Raw genomic sequence first — 18,242 nt, forward strand, 5'->3', positions numbered from 1 at the left:
CTTCTGGGTATATATCTAAAGGAATTGAAATCAGGATTTTGAAGAGAAATCTGCATTACCTTATTTATTTCAAATTAGTATTCAGAATCATCATTTAGTTTATATGGCAAACTTTTCAAATTTAAAGTGGAACGAAATTTTAAGCATGGAAATACAGTAAAATGTCAGCCTTTATAGAAAAAGCCCTGCTTTTGTATCATCTTTAATACATTTTCTAAGGAATATCATTTATTTCTCTTTGTGTTAATTATAAAGCATTTCTTAAATAAAAGTAGAAATCTTAAATGACATTTTTCAAATACATACCTTTGACCTAATTTTTATTACTATAGAATCTCTTCCAAGGTCATAATTATTCTTATTCCTTATTTTACAGTATTATTTTACAGTATTGTAAATACTGTTATTTTACAGTGTTGTAAGATAACAGTGTGACTGCAATGAGTGTTAAACAGGAAGAATCTTACATTAAACAAAGGGTCTCTTACAAAATGTATGGTACTTAGAAAGTTTTGTGAATGTGTATATGTGTATGTGATTGGTCAAGTCTCAGTGGCATATATGGCATATTTGACACAAGAGTAGATCATTTTTTAATATCCATTCTTGTACATGACAAAATTATTTTGAGTAATAATTATGTAATGAAACAAATAATACGTATGGCCAAAAAAACTGAGGAAGAGAGAATATTCTTGTATTGACCACTGTATATGTATAATGAAGGCAGTAAATAAATAAACAAATAAATAAAATTTAGTAATACAGTTTAAAATGGCTTCATTAATATATGTTAATTACCTCAATGTATTTTTTAAAAGAAAGGGACAAATCTTAGACATATATTATTAATAAATAATAATTTCTTCCACATAGAAGAAATGGCAGTATTAAGGAATGCCAAAGACTCCTGTGAGCTTTATGGGGAACAACTACCTGGTCCAGCCAGAGGAACTAAAGGTAATGATTCTTCATGGTATCTTCTGAAATGCAAATTTTTAATGTTGATTTCTTTCCCCTGTGAAGATTGCCATTGCTTCTGGTTTTTCCTTTGCTGTTTCTTTGTTTAGTAACTTGCCCAGGTTAGATCTATGAAATCAGTTTCCCCTGGAATGTTTGGCATTTGATGCTGCTCCTTAATTTTTTATTTGTGTGCTTTGTTGATATTATATTGAAGCCTGTTCTTCCAGGGTTTACCCCTGTGTTTGTACAAGAGGTCAGCCAGTGATGGAACAGAGATGTTCTCAAATGCCTTGATCCAGTAAGGCACTCATTTTCTGATGGGTCTCTGGGTGGGTAGGGAAGGGAATTCAGGGTTTTTAGGTTGCTCTAGCTTATACTTTTCACAGGGTCCAAGCACAACTTCAGGGTTGGCTGTGAGTGTTGGGTTAGCTTGAGCCCTCTCTGAGCCTCCCCTATGCAGGCGTACTATCTCAGCCAGGTGTATGTTTGTCCCAATCAAGACAGAAACCTCAGGTAGAGGGGCTGGCCTTCCCGACTGATCCACCTCTGAAATTATCACTTCCACAGACAACACTGCTGCATTGTCCAATACTCGAAAATGAGTGATATTCCTTAGACCATGGCAGAGAGAAGCCAGTCCTCAGATTGACTCCTTACCCTGTAGAAACTTCCTGCCTACTAATGGGGAGGTAGGGTGGGAAGGCAGAGGGGAAGGGGCTGATGGGAGCAAGCCTAGGGGAAAAAGGCCACAGATTCTGTGTTCTCACCCCAGGTTTGGCATTTTTATCAAGAATAAAGGCTTCTGTTATTATTATACACTCTTGAGCCATTTCCAGAGCACTGAAATGTTTGTTTCTGTCAGTTTTGTTGAGCTTTATAGTTACTTTTTGCAGAGAAGATTTTCTGATTGCCTCACTTGACTATAGCCACAATAATTCTTGTTCTTCCTGAAATAGATTGAGCACGCTCTTGCCTGGGTCTTAGTAGGTACTCCTCGCTCTGCCTGGATGCTCATTACACATACAGCTACTTGACCTACTCCTTCAATTAATTCAGGCTTCACCTTCAGTACCATCCTTTCGGGAAAGCCATCCTTCCCTGTACAATTCGATTCCACTCTATATCAGTTTCCCCTTGTTTTATTTTGTTTTATCCCACTTACCACCTCTTATACAGCTCTTCCTTGACTTAAAATGGGTTTACGTCCTGATAAAACCATCATAAGTTGAAAATATCGTAAGTTGAAAATGCACTTAATACACCTAACCTACTGAAACTCATAGCTTAGCCTAGCCTACCTTAAAAGTGCTCAGGGGCTTCCCTGGTGGCGCAGTGGTTGGGGGTCCGCCTGCCGATGCAGGGGACGCGGGTTCGTGCCCCGGTCCAGGAAGATCCCACATGCCGCGGAGCAGCTGGGCCCGTGAGCCATGGCCGCTGAGCCTGCGCGTCCAGAGCCTGTGCTCTGCAGCGGGAGGGGCCGTAGCAGTGAGGGGCCCGCGTACCGCAAAAAAAAAAAAAAAGTGCTCAGAACACTGCATTAGCCTACAGTTGGGCAAAATCATCTAACACAAAGCCTATTTTATAATAAGGTATTGAACATGTCATGCAATTTATTGAATTCTCTACTAAAATTGAAAAACAGAATGGTTGTCTAGGTACAGAATGGCTGTAAATGCACTGGTTGTTTACCTTGTAATCATGGGCCTGACTAGGGGCTGTGGCTTGCTGCTTCCCAGTATCACAAGGGAATAGAGAGAGGATTGGGTTTTAACATATTGGTAGTCTGGGAAAAAATAAAAATTCAAAATTGGAAGCATGATTTCCACTGAATGCATATTGCTTTCACACCATTGTAAAGTTGGAAAATTCTAAGTCAAACCATCATAAGTCAGAGACCACCTGTACTAGATACTTATTATATGCCCCCTCTCCGGACATGATAGCCAAACACCTTTTTTTCATCCCTTGCTATATTCTCAAAACATACAAATAATATCTGGACAGAGGAGGTGCTCAATAGGTGTTGAATGAATGAACGAGTTAGTGATTGAGTAAACAAAGGAAATAAAGTACCCTTTGTCAGAGGATTTTTTTCCTCTTTTGAATTACCACTAAAGGTCACTAAAAGGAAGAAATGACGGTCTTTAAGATTGAGTCGCCATTGTATTTTCCATTCAGTTTCCTAGGATTGTTTTAACACCATATAAATAGCCTTAGAAAAAGCCTCTCTTCCTTTCTATGACTTAATATGGCATGAGGACAGTTCTTCAAGGAATTTCTATTTCTTGGATGTGGCTGAAGATCCCAAAGTCAGAGTCACTTCATTGAGCTAGCATTAGAAAATCATTATCTTTCACACTTAAAGAACTATACAGTGCGTACTTGCTCTACTAGTCTGAAGGTACTACAGGAAATAGTTTCTGTAACGTAATCACAAGGCAAAGTTGCTATCTGCATTAACTGCTGAAAACCAAGTGATGCTGTTGCATAAATAATAAGTTTCTGGGACTTCCCTGGTGGCGCAGTGGTTAAGAATATGCTTGCCAATGCAGGGGACACAGGTTCGAGCCCTGGTCAGGGAAGATCCCACATGCCTCAGAGCAGCTAAGCCTGTGCACCACAGCTACTGAGCCTGCGTGCTGCAACTACCGAAGCCCACGCACCTAGAGCCCGTGCTATGCAACAAGAGAAGCCAGCGCAATGAGAAGCCCACGCATGGCAACAAAGTGTAGCCCATGCTCACTACAACTAGAGAGGAAGCCTGCATGCAGCAACAAAGACCCAACGCAGCCAATAATAATAAGTTTCCAAGGGTCTTATTAAATAGGGAAATATCAGGGATACAAGAGTAACTAATGGTTTCTGGCAGAAAACAGAAGAAGACCAAACAAGTGAAAAATTGTATGAAACAAATTGTGGACATGCTATATCAGATGTCAGGAATTGGAAGGGAAGACGAGGCAAAACTAGTCTGGACTTTGGAAAGCTTCAAAAAGAGTGCCTTCTCTTTTCTGTGTCTTTACATAGCATAAAGTAAATTCTTATCAGTACACTAAACTGAATATTTAGTAATAAAATGACCAACAGATATCCAATGGACAAGTCAGTGGAACAAATGAGTAGGGATGAGATTGTTATTTTTTTTCAGTAAAAATATGTTAATTCTAATGAGTATGCAATACTCATTAGAGTATTGTGTACAACACACAAATGTGTACAACACACATTTAGTTTTAAAATTAATTCTTTGTATTAAAAAATAGATTTTGTGTATTCTGAAGCAGCATGTTTCTATAACGTGTAAACAACTAAGCCGTTGACTCATTTTATTTAAGTGGCCCTGTTGGGATTTTTAGTGCTACTTTGGAGCCGTCATTTTTTTTTTTCCTGCGGGATGTTCCTGAATTTACCGAATCAGTTTGAAGCCATAGAATCTTTTTTCTAGATGACAGAAAAGAATGTTTCAAATGCATGAAATGTACTTTAAAACAAGCCCCAGTGCATCAAATTTTGCAATTGGTTGCTGCACTCAAAAGCAATCATTTAGAGAAATATGTAACAATTTCATTCAATTACCTCAGATGTGATGTATGCCATTTTAGAAAAAGAAAATGGCCCAAAATGTGCTCTTTAAATCAATCCAAATGCGAAGAGAAAAATATAGTTGGTTGTTTGATGCTGCATCTTAATAATACGGAAAATCCATTTATTTAGAAATATTTGTTTCATTGAATAAGATAGACTAAAACTCTACAAATAAGAAAATTTTAAGCTATATAGAAATATTTTGCATATTTATTTTAAATCCTATGTTACAGTAGGTATTTGTTTACCATACTAATGGTTTTTCACCATCAAATATACACTTAAAAATGATTTAGAAGGCCTACTTTCACTCTGAGTAGAAAGTAAAGCAAGGATAAGAGGTGTCCCTTGCCAAGAAATATGGATCTTTGGAAAGGTAAGGTATTTATAAAGCACTATACCAAGCAGTACAACCTTACATATTTCACAGGCTAGTCATTCAAACCACAATCCAGGTGAAAGATATAACTCTGTGGCTCCCAGTGTACTATTTTTGTACATTTCATCTTCCTAATTTTATCACTTTAAACATGCTAAACTCAAAGCAAAGTATTTTTGTATATTTTCTCTTTTCCCTTGATACGAAATAACGCCATTTGTAGTTTATTGGGATCCACTGTAGTTTATTATGCTACAGTCTCATTTAACCAATATAACATTTCAGAATTCCGTCCTCAATTCCCCTAACCATTTATCATAAAACAATACATTCAGATCCTATTTTTTCTATGAGAGCATTTTGCCTAGAAACAAATTTCCATTTTACTCAGGCATTCTATTTAGTTTAACAATGTGTGTGTGTGTGTGTGTGTGTGTGTGTGTATGTCATAGGATTACTTTGATCTGGATTTTGAATTGATTTAAAAATAAATTTTGTTGTTGTCAAACTAAAGTGTAAAACATAAAAATTAATGTTACTTTTAGTATACCAGGTTGGAAGGGACTTTCTGTTTCTTCCAACCAAGTTTCTTTTGATATTTTTTGCTTTTATTAAATAAGACTAAAACTAAGCAGGAATTAATTGCTATCATCAGCAGGTTGTCAGGTTTATGCAAATGAAGAATTAGAATCCTGTAATGCCATTTAAAAAGTTTTTCAATCCATCCTTCTCTTTGTGAACAGGGAGATTTGAAGTCTGAAAAATCCCTCAATATTTGTTTCCTTTTCTTCCATGTAGGATCAGACAGCTGAATGGAACAGTATCAGTGTAACTGTGGAAACCTCTGTTTTGTTTCTCTTAGTATCTCCCAGGGGAAGAGCCTATGATCCCATGAAGACAAGTGGGGGCCATCCCCATTTATGTAGACGGCTGCTGTGAAATTGACAGATTAAACAAACAAACTTCAGCCCGTTTCATGCAGTTACACTTCTTCATGATCCTAGCTATATGGAACTCCATAGTCTGGTTATTCACACTGACACTGTTTGAGCTATACTTCAAACCAAGGCATTGTTTTGCCCAACACATTGAATACTGCCAACTAATATGTGACTCTGATTAAAGGAGCTTTCAACAATCACATTTTAACATTCTTATTGACCATCAGGACACCCCCCCCACCTGCCCCACTTGATAATATACACATAAGAATTTTGGCTTGTCATATAATTGACCACAATGTTGCAATATCTTGAGATAAGAGCTCAGATGCTATTTCAAATGATTATGGAAAACCTAGAGTTTGCAATTATGTAAGATATCCACACGTTATTTTATGGTCTAGTATTATGGAAGCCTTAGCAAAATGACTTATGCATCACTAAAATGCCCACACATGGTATTGGTGGGACTATCTTGGAGGCCAGTGGTTCTCACCAAAGTATGTACAATCAGTAAAATAATTCTACTTTATATGTCTTTTCATATAGTTCTGGATTATACAATATTGGTATTGTAAGGTTTTATAATTCTCTTTATCATTTTGAAACATTCTTAAAGCATTCATTTGTGGGCATTATTTATCTGAATGTTAGGAAAAGAGTTTGGGGGTATAAAAGCCAGGTAGAAAATAAATTTAGATATTGAAAAAGTGGTTTCTCATTTCTCTTTTGAAAATGTTCTGCATTCAACCACAGACCTAAACAAACATTACAACAAGAAAACAGAAAAACAGGTCATGTGATAAAATATGAAACAGAGTAAGAAAAAGATACCATTTTCCAGTCATTATTGAATGAGCTGTTTTAAAGATAACCATTTTAATCTCATTAGATTTTTGTGGACATCCACTATCCTCTTCACTGGGGCTAACAATTTCTGAGTATTTATTCTGAGTAAGGCACAATACAGAGACCTTCACATGCAACATTTCATTTAATCACCTAACAACTCAAATTAGATACCAAGAGTATCATAATTTTATGGATTAGAAAACTGGGGCTTAGAAAAATTATATAAATTGTGTAAAGTCACACAGATGATAAATAGTTAAATCAGTTTTCAACTACAAATGTGTTTGGTACCAGAGCCTAGATATTCTCCTCCCTCATGTAATGTCCCTGAGAATTATGCATACATCACAATTAACATATATATACTTACTGTTTTAGATTTTTATTATCACCACTCCAACAATTAAAAAACATAACATATAATAGCTATTAACTGCCTATGTATTTGTTTGAAAAAATTGTCATATAGCCATTCAAGATAAAAACTCTCAGCAAACTAGGAATAGAGGTAAACTTCCTCAGCTTGGTCAAGAATATCTACAAAAAAACATGCAGATAACATCATACTTAATGGTGAGAAACTCAAACCCTTCCCATTAAGATCAGGTACAAGCAAGAATGTCCACTCTTACCACTCCTTTTGAACATCCCACTGAAGTACTAGCCAGTGCAATAATACAAGAAAAGAAAAGAAAAGATATACAGACTGGGGAAAAAGTTAAGCTCTTTATTTGATCATCTATGTAGAAAATTCTAAAGAATCTGAAACAACAACAACAACAGCAACAAAATCCTGGAACTAATAAGTGACTAAAACAAGGTCACAGGATTGATGTAAAAATTCAATTGCTTTTCTATACTAGCAATGGATAAATAGAGTTTGAAATTAAAACTACATACCATTTATATTAGCTCCACCCAAAATGAAATACATAGGTATAAATCTAACAAAATATGTTCAAGATTTATTTGAAGATAACCACAAAACTCTGATGAATGAAATCATAGAGTAACTAAATAAAGGAGAGATATTCCATGTTCATTGGTAGAAACACTCAATATTGTCAAGATGTCAGTTCTTCCCAACTTTATCTTTGGATACAATGCAATCCCAATCAAAATCCCAGCAAGTTATTTTGCAGATATTGACAGACTATTAATAAAGTTTATATGGAGAGGCAAACGATTCAGAATAGCCAACACAGTATGAAGGAGAATGAAATTGGAGGACAGACACCACCCTACTTTATGACTCACTGTAAATCTACTCTAATCAAGACAGTGTGGTACTGGTGAAAGAACAGACAAATAGAACAATGGAACAGAATAGAGAGCCCAGAAATAGACCCACATAGATATAGTCAACTCATAGTTGAAAAAGGAGCAAAAGCAATACAATGGTGCAAAGGAAAGTCTTTTTCAACAAATGGTGCTGGGACAACTTGGACATCCACATACAAAAAAAAAAAAAAAAAAAAGCAAGAGCCTTAAGAAGTCCAGGGATCTATAGAAACTAATAAAACCAATTTTAATGAGAATCTGTGAGTAGGCCTCTGTCCTTCTGATCTGTCAACAGCTGAGAGCAATAGAGGGTATTTTGAAGTCATTCATCTTTGCTTCTCTCTTCTATTTCTTTTTAGTACTGACAAGACAGAGAGAAGTGGTTAAGACCATGGGCTCTGGATCAGACATATAAACAGAAATTTCTGCTCTGCTATTTACAAGCAACATGGCCTGGAGCAAGTTATGAACACCAGTAATCTACAGTGTTGTAAGCTCATATATGGTCATATACCCACCTGGTTACATTGTTGTGTAGGTCATATTAGGTTATGGAGATAAAATAATTTAACACAGCATCTTACTTAGTAAGCACTCCACAAATGTTAGCTATTTATTATTTTTCTAATCACCCCCACATTAGGGGAAATGCCATATTCAGTGTGTGTGTGTGTGTGTGTGTGTGTGTACATATTCAATACATAAATTCATGTTGGTAAATATTTACTGTGTACGTCCTACGCCAACAGTGAAAGTAAACTGTATATAGCAGATATACCTAATATTGTTGACAGATGCAGTTGCATTTGCATTTTATTTCTATGAAACCTTGAGATGACTGAAATATCTGAGCAAGGGACAGAAGGAGAAAATATAGTGCTTTGCTCTAATAGTGAAATGGATCCTGATAAATAGAGAGCTTGCTTTCTTGCTGAATATCTTGGTAGTAGCAAGATACTTGGTTGTTCAACAGTTTTGTTACAGGATATTGTTATATTCTGGTTTGAGACCAGAAGAATCTAATTTATCCTAAAAGTATATTAAGCAGGATTAGTTTAAAGTCGACTTCGGCTTTCAAGCAGAAATTTTATGTAATTCTTAGGTTTAATACATGTTTTAAATCTTCATTTTTCAGTTAGGGTTTTTGTTCCTTTTAGATGTAAAACTGGAAGATGAAATCCTCTGCACTTGTCATAAAAACCATTTTATCTTTTTCAAGGGCTTCTTGATTCCTTTGAAAGGAAACTAAACGCCTATTTTTTTTTCCTTCAATTGATGTAAGTAGAAATTTGAAACTAGATTCACATTCCAAAATGTTCACCTACAGTCATACTCCCCACAGCTAAACATGTAACTGAGTGTAATATAAATTATTCATTCAGATGAAACATTTTGACCTAGCAAGCTTTATTGCTGTTAAGAGCGTTGCAGTTGAAAACCTGCTTTGAATACAAATCGTAATAGCTGTAAATCAACGTATCCAACTAAGGCTGAGGGTAAGTCTACCCTATGGTAAAATTCCCTGCAACTAAAAGCACAAATTTGAGAGATTATCTAATGCAGCCTCTGACATGAGTGCTGAACTACAACGTATTCATTCTAAATGCATGGATATAGTGGTCCTCACAGCTCCTTTATTTTCTTCTCACAGTTCATGATCTCCTCACTGCCCTCTCCAAGATTTTCTGTCACTTTATTCTGTTACTCTACCCTCCAACACCTTGCCATGTTCTATATTTTCATCTCCTGCCTTCCTTCATAGTCATTTACACCCTTCTCTAAAACAAAACAAAATAAAGGCATAACAAATCAAAATGAAAAAGAATCTTCTAGAAATCTTTTCAAATTAACCTATAGTAATATCTTTTCAAGATAAGATATTCAGTAACACTTCTGCATTGACTCAACTGTGACGTATCAGGCATATTTATGTGAAGGATGTGTTCTTATATAGAGTAAGGATGCTGTCCATTACTTAAAGGTCAATTTCTTCATGGCAAAATATTTTAAAACTATTTCCTTTTCAAGTCATCATATTAACAAAATTTCCTCTACAGGATAATTTTCCAAATTGAGCGTTTTTCTGGACATCAAGGAGTTTCTTAACATTTTCTATTTCCACTGTCCATTGTATCAGTAAAAATAACTTTACACAAGGGTTTTAAAGGAAATAGTGTTCAAAAAATAATTTTTACTGTGGCCATGAAGCCTTACAGAGGGCTTATGGGTGGAAATATGTAAACACTGGACATGGTAGTTGAATGTACACTTCTCTTACTAGCTAGGGCTTTACTCCTGAATATTTTATGTAGCTGCCCCTAGTTATGTCTGTAGTTTTATATATACAGATAATGATAACTGCTATGAAGGAAACAAAAGCAGTAATATAACAGCCAGTGAAAGTGAAGGGATAAGAGCATGAATGGGGAGGTGAGGTTATTTTAGATTGAGTTGCTGTGGAACTGAAGAGGTAACTTTTAACTGAAGACCTAAAAGAAGCATGACGTCATCAAGATGCAAGGACTTGGAGGCAGGTGAGTTGCACACTCAAAGTTCTAAGGCAAGTGCTTGGTGGATTAATGGAAGTGATATGATGCAAGTATAGCTAAATAATAAATGAGAGGTATGATGTGAAGGCAAAGAGGTTGTATATTAAAGGTAAAGAGATTAGGTGTGATCTTTAGTGTAATAGACAGTCATTATGTGTTTTAGACAGAGGAATGACCCTATCCAAATTTGAAAATATTACTCTTGATACTGTGGAAAATAATTTGTAGATGAGTAAAAGTAGATGCTTGGGGGTCAGACAGAGGTTAATGCAGTTATTGGATTAAAGAATGAATGTGGCCTGGCTTAGGTGGATGACAGGGATGATAGAGAAATGTGGATGGGTATTAGATATATTTTGGAGCCAGAAACAAATAGACTTAATGATGCATTGACTCTGAGAGATGAATTTGCTTTAGGTTCATTTTCTAATATAGTGAAGAGCGTCGGAAGAGCAAGTTTGGGTGGAACAATAAAGTTCTGTTTTAGGTTTATTAGGATTGAGGTGAGGGATATTAGGATAAGAGACCTTTGGTTTGTGTTTGGAATTCCTCACACCGTTCTCATTCAAAAGTCTATGCTTTTGCACATGTTTCCGTCAACCCTTCCAATTCTACTCCCTCCCTCCCTTGGTGCACTCCAAATGATCCTGCAAATCTTAACTCAGATGCCATCATCTTTGGAAAGCCTTCTTGGTTTTAGCCTAGATGTCTGGTTGATGCTCTCCATTCTTTCATGTTTATTACTTGCCTTTCTTTTCACAATAAAGCAGATTTAACAAGGGGAGATCCTGCCTCTTTCATCTTTTTTTTTTTCCGCCAGATACTAGACCAGATATCCAATAAACCTTTGTTTTTTCCAAAGACTTTCCTATTTTTTATTCTTAACCAAGGACTGTGGAGGGAGTGCTCCAGTGAGTTCTGGAACCCACTCACTGAGTAAAACAGGTCAATCCACCAATAAACAATACACAGGGATTGTGATCTTTTACACAAACAAAACCATGGATTGTGGTGGTACATGCAGCTGTGTTGATGTCTGTGTATTTTTTTTTGTTGTTGTTGTTGTTTTTTGTGGCACGTGGGCCTCTCACAGTTGTGGCCTCTCCCGTTGCGGAGCACAGGCTCCAGACGCGCAGGCTCAGCAGCCATGGCTCGTGGGCCCAGACGCTCCGCGGCATGTGGGATCTTCCTGGACCGGGGCACGAACCTGAGTCCCCTGCATTGGCAGGAGGACTCTCAACCACTGCACCACCAGGGAAGCCCTGTCTGTGTATTTTTATATCTCTCAAGACAGGAGGAATAAATAGGTATTTTGGTTATATAAACATGTCTGGAAACCATGACAGACAATGCATTTTTGGAAAAACTAATACAATACAGGTAAATCTTTTGACTTTAATACACCAGGAGCAAGTAATGGAATTCTAAGAAATTCGAAGTGCCAGGATATGATGACGATCACTGGCTCACTGAGAAGTGTCTATGGGACACTTCTATCTCCACACCTAGGTAGCTGGACACAAATGTTTCAGAATGGGTCTTTTTCTTTCAAAGGAAATTTTCACTTTGTATTTACATTGCAAAGGACTTACTGAGGGACTACTAAGAATAGGATGATGTTGTAAGTGGAAAAAGCAAATAATTTACTCCATCAGAATGCTAATGACTAGGAAAACACATTCCATATTTAACCTGTGAAATCAGATTCTCATTTTGTTTTAAATGTATCGTTCCATTCAAAATGCAAGTAATTTATTATGAAAGGAATTTTTAAAAACTAAAGTCAAAAGCAGTGGTTTACTGTTTGCCTATGCCATCACATTAATTAGATTAGATAAGGATGGCTTTTTAATTGACCAGTTTAATTCATGTGAGAAAGAAGCAATCCCAGGAGTCGAATACATCTGCCAATACAAGATAAGATAAACTGTGATGGATTCACTTTTGGAGAGTTTCTATGATTAGAATGTGCAACCTAAAAATAAACATAATCCTAAATATGAGGTATTCCCACCAGTTTATTGCATCTTTTTTTTCTTTTAAAAATTTCAAAGTTGAATGATTGCCTTCTGGAACTCCTAGGTTTTGTTCTTATTCTTTTCTCTTCTCCCCCTGTAGTTCTCATAACTTGGGTTTGTCTTTTCTAGTGTCTACAAAAATTCTACAAATTTAAAGGAAGAATTTCCTTTTGATTTTAATTTTTCCTCTTGAAAGATAATATAGCACTCTAAGTTTGCTGTGTTTACAAAACAATGTGTCAGTGGCAGATGAAATTAGGATTCTTGAATCCTAGTAGCTTGACCTAAGGCTTTAATAAAGTACGAAAAAAATGGTAAAAATATCATGTTTGCTAACCTTAGGAAATCACTTGGTACAGTACTTTAAATATATATGTATATATATTTATAAATATACCCTAATATATGTGTTTGAGATGCAGATGAATCATCTAATAAGTATTTATCAAATAGAAAATGTCATACATAATTAATAAGATTATCATTTTCTGAAAACTATTTCAATCCATTTGCATTTACTTTCTAATCATGGAACGTTTTCAAAGATGAATTTATTACAGTTTATCTTCGTGAATCTCAGCAGCAGTATTTCACTTCTTGCATTTTTTGTTTTGGTTTTTTTTGGGTTTTTTTGCGGTACGCGAGCCTGTCACTGTTGTGGCCTCTCCCGTTGCGGAGCCCAGGCTCCGGACGCACAGGCTCAGCGGCCATGGCTCAAGGGCCCAGCCGGTCCGCGGCATGTGGGATCTTCCCGGACCAGGGCACGAACCCGTGTCCCCTGCATCGGCAGGCGGACTCTCAACCACTGCGCCACCAGGGAAGCCCCACTTCTTGCATTTTTTAATTGTAACATCCATATATATTTTCTTCATGCAGACGTTTAATTACAATGGATCTTGCTCTGTGTACTGTGTATGTATGTGTATGTATTTAACTGATACCTTAAAAATAAATATAATGAACTCTATTATTAAAACATTGAAAATGTGGCTTTTTGATTGAAAGACAATTCTGTTTATAAAGTAAACCTATATATTAATTACATTTTTAAATAGTAAGATTAAACATAAACTTAAATTCACCATATAAAAACATACCAGATATAGCTTATCATCTTTTTGAACGTGTGTGTGTATAGTTATATTAGTTATATTATGGTTATGTATAACCATTATTATAACTTGTTTCCCCCAGTAATAAATCAAAATCCTGTTTATCTAATTCTTTTCCTCCTTTTTCTTTTCTTTTTGGCAAGCTCCTCAGACAAGTTATCTTAATTTGTTTTGCATTTTCATTGTTTTAAAATTCCTCTACACACCCCAATTTGAATTCCACACAAATACAATGAACAGCTTTCATGAATTTTCTTGACACTTCTGTGCCTTTCAACATAGTTGTTCCTTTTTCTATTAATTTTATGTTCTCTCTACTCTTGAATTCCATAACCACACTCAACTGATTCTCAATTTTTTCATGGATTTGTCTTCTAAACACCCTGAAATGTTATTTTTATACTACATTCTGCTGCATTCTGTTTTTATAACTCTTATCACTTTATACACTCCCTCAGATTTTATCCCAGCTTAAGACTTGCACTATACACTGATGAGTCATAGATTTATGTAACTCCACCAAGGTCTGTATCCAGAATTCCACATTCATTTTTTTTTTTTCGTGTTACTGTGTATCTTCACTTGGAATGTCCACAGGCACCTGAAAATCAGTATGTTCAAAATGAAACTATCCACAACCCCAGTATTTCAATCCTGATATCTATCCTCTGTGTACCTTGAATAAAAGCAACCCATTGATCCAGGCTCCAGTGTCAGAAATGCATAGGCATCTCAATCCTTCATTTCCTGTAAAAAGATGAACTCTAACTCATCCCCCTCTTCTACTTGCTCTTTGTCTCTTATAATTCAGCTTTCATTATTAATCTACTCTATTATAACTGTTCAGAGATCTCTCTGCCTCCAGGTTTGAAAACTTCCAATCCACTATACTCATTACTGTTACAGGGATCTTTGTAAATTAAAAATCTGATCATGTTCCTTTAGCGCTCAAACTCTTTCACTGACTCTCCTTTGAGTTCTGGGAAAACAAATCCAAAATCTGAGTCATGGTTAACAAGTGATCTTGCCTCTGCATTTAATACATTCTCAGCTACATTTTCTCTGCTCTTTCATTAAAAAAAAAAAAACTTGTGCTCTAACCCAGCCACAGTGCTTGAATGTTATTCCCTACGTACATTAACTTTCTCCCTTTGTTATGCCTTTATAGATGTTTGTTCATTTGACTGAAAGCTTCCTCCACGTAGCCCCATCTCATGCCTCTCTTCTACCAGTACAACACCTTTAAGATTTTTTTTTTCAGACTCAGCTCTTATTAAGCAGTTGTCCATGTTTTTATTTATTGTGCTAATTCTGAGCCCCTACTAGGTGCCTGGATTTGTGTAGGATCCTGCAGTTCAGCAGTAAATCACAGATATTGCCTCTGCTCTTAGCCTTTCTCCAAATCTGTAACAAAACAAACATCCCCTCTGCTGCAATAATATTTATTCCACCCCTCAGTTATATATTATAGCCGTTTTTACTTGCAATGCAATCCTTGGTTTGATTTTTTCATGGTCCCCATTGCACTGAGTCCCTTGATGGCAGGGATTTTTCTTCCTTTTTTTAAAATAGTCAATCCCGGTTTTATCACAATGGCTGACATAGAATAGGCACTTGCCAATGCTTATGAAACAACTGAATAGCAATTAGTAATTTCCAATTGATTTAATATTATGCAAACTAGCTTCTAGTTGATATTGTTTTGATTTCCAAACAGATAATGGAAAACTATCTACATAATCAGTTAAGGTGCAGGGAGTAAAATTCTATAATTCTAACCACCCTATCTGGGCTGTTCTTTCAGATTGCTTGATCTAAGTGATGCTCTTTTAATGTCTACTTCAAAATAGTCATATTTCAGGAAGCCCATGCCTGATGCAGTAGTCATTGCTAGTTTCTCTTTCTTCTGAACTCAGAGGAAGGTTTGCAGATACCACTCATTTAGCAGTTAATCTCTGACGCTTTCTGATACTTAAAATTATTGCTATCAATTAGTAATTCTGGCTCCAGAAACAGACAGCTGTCAACTCTTAAGATCTGCTCATTTGGTTCTTTAAGTTAACATTTTTCTGACAAATTAAGAGCAAGTTCTATTTTTTTTTTCTTTTATGTGAAGTGTTCTCTCATGGAAGAATGTGTTCACAGCCTCTATCTCCAGTTGCTCTGTATTGTTATCTCTCCCATCTCACTGGGGCCAGATGTATATGGCTCTTAACACAGAGTTCAGCATCCAGTGAACTGTCTGTAATACCAAGCAATCTAGCACACAGTGAGGGTATCTCTTTGAATTATTCTTTCAGTTTCAGTTAAGCTTTGTCCCTTTGAGGAGCCATCAGAACACTGAATATGTCTTTGGGATAGTTCTGGTATTTGTCCACTAGAAAATTATTCAACAAACCACATGGAGAAAAAAAAAAAAAACTTTAGACATTAGTACATAAATTTTATCTTCTCTTTATTTTTATACTTACATTGCACCTTTTCCTCTCTGTCTTTTATTTTTGTCCTTCTCTTCCTCTTTAGAACTGCCTATTTATGTGTCATTCAAATATAAGCCAACATAGAAATTCACACTTCTGAATTTTTATCACTATTTCTTTCCTAAAATTTTATTTTCCCTTCTAATCTTCAGGGGTTTCTTGTTAGGTTGTTTCTTTTTTTTCCCCCAACAGTATTAACTATAGTCATTATCCTGTACACTACATCCCCAGCACCTATTTGTCTTAAAACTGGAAATTTGTAACTTTTGACCACCTTTGTCCAATTCCCCCATCCAGCAACCTCTGCCTCTGGTAATCACAAATCTGATCTCTTTATCTATGAGGTTTTCATTTGTTTTTAGATTTCACGTATAAGTGATACCATAGAGTGTTTGTCTTTCTTGGTCTGGCTTATTTCACTTAGCCTAAGGACCTCAAGGTCCAGCCATGTTGTCACAAATGGTGAGATTTCATTTTCTTTTTGGCTGATAATGCTCCATTTTATGTAAGTATAAATACCACTGTTTCTTTATCCATTCTTCCATCAGTGGACACTTAGGTTGTTTCCAGGCCTTGGCTATTATAGATGTGCTGCTATGAACATGAGGGTGCAGATATTTCTTTGACATAGTGTTTTTACTTTCTTTGGCTATATTCCCAGAAGTAGAATTGCTATATCATATGGTTATCCTATTTTTAATTTTCTGAGGAACATCCATACTGTTTTCCATAGTGTCTGCACCAATTCACATTCCCACTAACAGTGCACAAGTGTTCTCTTTCCTCCACACCCTCTCCAACATTTTCTATCTCTTGTTTTTTTGATGATGGCCATTCTAACATGCATGAGGTGATATCTCATTGTGGTTTTAATGTACATTTCCCTAATTATTGGTAGTGTTGAGCACTTTTTCATGTACCTGTTGGCTATTCATGTATCTTTGGAAAAAAGTCTATTTAGATCCTTTGCCCATTTTAAAATTGGATTATTTGTATTTTTTGCTATGGAGTTGTATGAGTTCTTTATATATTTGGATATTAACTCCTTATCAGATATATGGTTTGCAAATATTTTTCCCATTCTCTAGGTTGTTTTTCATTTTGTTGATCATTTCTTTTTCTGTGCAGAATCTTTTTAGTTTGATATAGTACAATGTTTATTTTTTTATTTTGTTTCTTATGCTTTAGGTGTTATATCCAAAAAAGTCATTTGCCAAGACCCATCTAGGAGCTTTTTCCTATGTTTTCTTCTAGGAAATTTATGTTTTCAGTCTTACATTTAAGTCTCTAATCCATTTTGAGTTAATTTTTGTGAGTGCTTTAAGATGCGGGTCTAGTTTCATTCTTTTACATGTGAATTTCCAGTTTTGCTAGCAACACTTATTGAAGGAACTGTCTTTTCCCCATTGAGTATTCTTGGCTCCCTTCTTAAATATTAGCTGATTTTATTTTCATGGGTTTGTTTCTGGACTCTGGATTCGGTTCAGTTTTGTCTGTTTTTACATAGTTGTTTCTTTTCTTTCTGGTAGCCATGACTGGACACAAAAATACAAAAGTAATGAAAAATCTAGATTCTAATTAACTCTGTTTCAAAATGTGTGTTTACTATGGTTTTCATGGAAATGATTGAGAACTTCAAGAAAAAACTAATAAAAATTATGAAGTATTTAAAGACCATACATTATACAAGTGCACAAATATTTAGTTTGATGTTGTCTTTCTGCTTTAAAAAGAAATGTATAGGGAAGACAAGGAGAAATAAAAGCAAAGGTACAGCGTGAGCTATTATGTTTGTGGCATATTAAAACTGACTGCAAATTCATTAGTTCTCCTCCCATTGAGAAGTGGGATCTCTGTCCCTTCCCTTTGAAGTCTGCTGTCCTTTGACTCTCATTATTAAAGTACCATGAAAATGAAACAATGCCAATTACTGGCCTAGCCTTTAAGAGAATTGGCATCTTCTGCTTCCTTCCTTTTGGAGCTCTGAGACTTGATGTAAGGAGGCTGACTATCTTCCTGAAGAGAGCACTTGGAGAAGCCTTGAGGTAACTTGAAGAGGGAGAGAGACTCAGCTTAGCACAG

The sequence above is a fragment of the Delphinapterus leucas genome, chromosome 18, assembly GCF_059928025.1.
Source record: "Delphinapterus leucas isolate spDelLeu-1000000601 "Yukka" chromosome 18, BTC_Dleu_Yukka2, whole genome shotgun sequence".
Lineage (NCBI taxonomy): Eukaryota > Metazoa > Chordata > Mammalia > Artiodactyla > Monodontidae > Delphinapterus > Delphinapterus leucas.